The sequence below is a fragment of the Astyanax mexicanus genome, unplaced genomic scaffold (genome assembly GCF_023375975.1).
Source record: "Astyanax mexicanus isolate ESR-SI-001 unplaced genomic scaffold, AstMex3_surface scaffold_47, whole genome shotgun sequence".
Taxonomy (NCBI): Eukaryota; Metazoa; Chordata; class Actinopteri; order Characiformes; family Acestrorhamphidae; genus Astyanax; species Astyanax mexicanus.
In genome coordinates this window covers 217501-220000 of record NW_026040057.1, presented here as the reverse complement: position 1 = coordinate 220000, position 2500 = coordinate 217501, and the positions used below count along the sequence as shown (strand labels likewise).

At 46.1% G+C, this 2500-nt stretch overlaps 11 non-coding genes across 11 annotated transcripts in view; all 11 read right to left on the bottom strand.

The window, feature by feature from the left end:
* LOC125797367 (5S ribosomal RNA) overlaps positions 1-46 on the bottom strand; it is a 119-nt gene extending 73 nt beyond the window's left edge. Inside the window, exon 1 of the ribosomal RNA XR_007436212.1 lies at positions 1-46. This exon is cut by the window's left edge and continues 73 nt beyond it. This is a non-coding gene — a ribosomal RNA (5S ribosomal RNA).
* A 110-nt stretch (positions 47-156) lies between these two features.
* Positions 157-275, bottom strand: LOC125797456 (5S ribosomal RNA). The gene has a single exon (XR_007436301.1). It is a non-coding gene; the product is annotated as a 5S ribosomal RNA (ribosomal RNA).
* Positions 276-385: 110 nt separating this feature from the next.
* Positions 386-504, bottom strand: LOC125797259 (5S ribosomal RNA). Its single transcript, XR_007436104.1, has one exon. It is a non-coding gene; the product is annotated as a 5S ribosomal RNA (ribosomal RNA).
* A 110-nt stretch (positions 505-614) lies between these two features.
* LOC125796852 (5S ribosomal RNA) lies at positions 615-733 on the bottom strand. Its single transcript, XR_007435758.1, has one exon. It is a non-coding gene; the product is annotated as a 5S ribosomal RNA (ribosomal RNA).
* A 214-nt stretch (positions 734-947) lies between these two features.
* LOC125797483 (5S ribosomal RNA) lies at positions 948-1066 on the bottom strand. Its single transcript, XR_007436328.1, has one exon. It is a non-coding gene; the product is annotated as a 5S ribosomal RNA (ribosomal RNA).
* Positions 1067-1176: 110 nt separating this feature from the next.
* On the bottom strand, positions 1177-1295 carry LOC125797453 (5S ribosomal RNA). Its single transcript, XR_007436298.1, has one exon. It is a non-coding gene; the product is annotated as a 5S ribosomal RNA (ribosomal RNA).
* Positions 1296-1405: 110 nt separating this feature from the next.
* On the bottom strand, positions 1406-1524 carry LOC125797300 (5S ribosomal RNA). The gene has a single exon (XR_007436145.1). It is a non-coding gene; the product is annotated as a 5S ribosomal RNA (ribosomal RNA).
* Positions 1525-1633: 109 nt separating this feature from the next.
* LOC125797482 (5S ribosomal RNA) lies at positions 1634-1752 on the bottom strand. The gene has a single exon (XR_007436327.1). It is a non-coding gene; the product is annotated as a 5S ribosomal RNA (ribosomal RNA).
* A 110-nt stretch (positions 1753-1862) lies between these two features.
* Positions 1863-1981, bottom strand: LOC125797516 (5S ribosomal RNA). Its single transcript, XR_007436361.1, has one exon. It is a non-coding gene; the product is annotated as a 5S ribosomal RNA (ribosomal RNA).
* A 110-nt stretch (positions 1982-2091) lies between these two features.
* On the bottom strand, positions 2092-2210 carry LOC125797299 (5S ribosomal RNA). Its single transcript, XR_007436144.1, has one exon. It is a non-coding gene; the product is annotated as a 5S ribosomal RNA (ribosomal RNA).
* Positions 2211-2320: 110 nt separating this feature from the next.
* LOC125796901 (5S ribosomal RNA) lies at positions 2321-2439 on the bottom strand. The gene has a single exon (XR_007435807.1). It is a non-coding gene; the product is annotated as a 5S ribosomal RNA (ribosomal RNA).
* Positions 2440-2500: the final 61 nt, after the last annotated feature.

The window sequence follows — 2500 nt, the reverse complement described above, 5'->3', positions numbered from 1 at the left end:
GAGATCAGACGAGATCGGGCGTTCTCAGGGTAGTGTGACCGTAAGCGATTGCAAAACTGTCATCAAGACTACTTATGCGACTTCATCTATGTTGGGTTTCAGATAATACACTAGTAATGTATAACAAGACCATGGTCACAGAAGCAAGAGGGGAAAAGCTTACAGCACCTGGTATTCCCAGGTGGTCTTCCATCCAAGTACTAACCAGGGCAAACCCTGCTTAGCTTCCGAGATCAGACGAGATCGAGCGTTTTCAGGGTAGTATGACCGTAAGCGATTGCAGAACTCTCATCAAGACTACTTATGCGACTTCATCTATGTTGGGTTTCAGATAACAAACTAGTAATGTATAACAAGACCATGGTAATAGTAGCAAGAGGGGGAAAGCTTACAGCACCTGGTATTCCCAGGTGGTCTCCCACCCAAGTACTAACCAGGCCAAACCCCGCTTAGCTTCCGAGATCAGACGAGATCGGGTGTTCTCAGGGTAGTGTGACCGTAAGCGATTGCTGACCTCTCATCAAGACTACTTATGTGACTTCATCTATGTTGGGTTTCAGACAATACACTAGTAATGTATAACAAGACCATGGTCACAGAAGCAAGAGGGGAAAAGCTTACAGCACCTGGTATTCCCAGGTGGTTTCCCATCCAAGCACTAACCAGGCCAAACCCTGCTTATCTTCCGAGATCAGACGAGATCGGGCGAACTCAGGGTAGTGTGACTGTAAGCCATTGCAGAGCTCTCATCAACACTACTTATGCAACTTAGGCAAACCCTGCTTAGCTTCCGAGATCAGACGAGATCGAGCGTTTTCAGGGTAGTATGACCGTAAGCGATTGCAGAACTCTCATCAAGACTATTTATGTGACTTCATCTATGTTGGGTTTCAGATAACACTCTAGTAACGTATAACAAGACCATGGTCATAAATCAAGAGGGGAAAAGCTTACAGCACCTGGTATTCCCAGGTGGTCTCCCATCCAAGTACTAACCAGGCCAAACCCCGCTCATCTTCCGAGATCAGACGAGATCGGGTGTTCTCAGGGTAGTGTGACCGTAAGCGATTGCTGACCTCTCATCAAGACTACTTATGTGACTTCATCTATGTTGGGTTTCAGACAATACACTAGTAATGTATAACAAGACCATGGTAATAGAAGCAAGAGGGGAAAAGCTTACAACACCTGGTATTCCCAGGTGGTCTCCCATCCAAGTACTAACCAGGCCAAACCCTGCTTAGCTTCCGAGATCAGACGAGATCGGGCGTTCTCAGGGTAGTGTGACCGTAAGTGATTGCTGACCTCTCATCAAGACTACTTATGCGACTTCATCTATGTTGGGCTTCAGACAATACAATAGTAATGTATAACAAGAACATGGTCACAGAAGCAAGAGGGGAAAAGCTTACAGCACCTGGTATTCCCAGGTGGTCTCCCATCCAAGTACTAACCAGGCCAAACCCTGCTTAGCTTCCGAGATCAGACGAGATCGGGCGTTCTCAGGGTAGTGTGACCATAAGCGATTTCAAAACTCTCATCAAGACTATTTATGTGACTTCATCTATGTTGGGTTTCAGATAACACTCTAGTAACGTATAACAAGACCATGGTCATAAATCAAGAGGGGAAAAGCTTACAGCACCTGGTATTCCCAGGTGGTCTCCCATCCAAGTACTAACCAGGCCAAACCCCGCTCATCTTCCGAGATCAGACGAGATCGGGTGTTCTCAGGGTAGTGTGACCGTAAGCGATTGCTGACCTCTCATCAAGACTACTTATGTGACTTCATCTATGTTGGGTTTCAGACAATACACTAGTAATGTATAACAAGACCATGGTAATAGAAGCAAGAGGGGAAAAGCTTACAACACCTGGTATTCCCAGGTGGTCTCCCATCCAAGTACTAACCAGGCCAAACCCTGCTTAGTTTCCGAGATCAGACGAGATCGGGCGTTCTCAGGGTAGTGTGACCGTAAGCGACTGCTGACCTCTCATCAAGACTACTTATGCGACTTCATCTATGTTGGGTTTCAGACAATACAATAGTAATGTATAACAAGACCATGGTCACAGAAGCAAGAGGGGAAAAGCTTACAGCACCTGGTATTCCCAGGTGGTCTCCCATCCAAGTACTAACCAGGCCAAACCCTGCTTAGCTTCCGAGATCAGACGAGATCGGGCGTTCTCAGGGTAGTGTGACCATAAGCGATTGCAAAACTCTCATCAAGACTATTTATGTGACTTCATCTATGTTGGGTTTCAGACAATACACTAGTACTGTATAACAAGACCATGGTAATAGAAGCAAGAGGGGAAAAGCTTACAACACCTGGTATTCCCAGGTGGTCTCCCATCCAAGTACTAACCAGGCCAAACCCTGCTTAGCTTCCAAGATCAGACGAGATCGGGCGTTCTCAGGGTAGTGTGACTGTATGCGATTGCAACACTATCATCAAGACTATTTATGCGACTTCATCTATGTTGGGTTTCAGAAAAC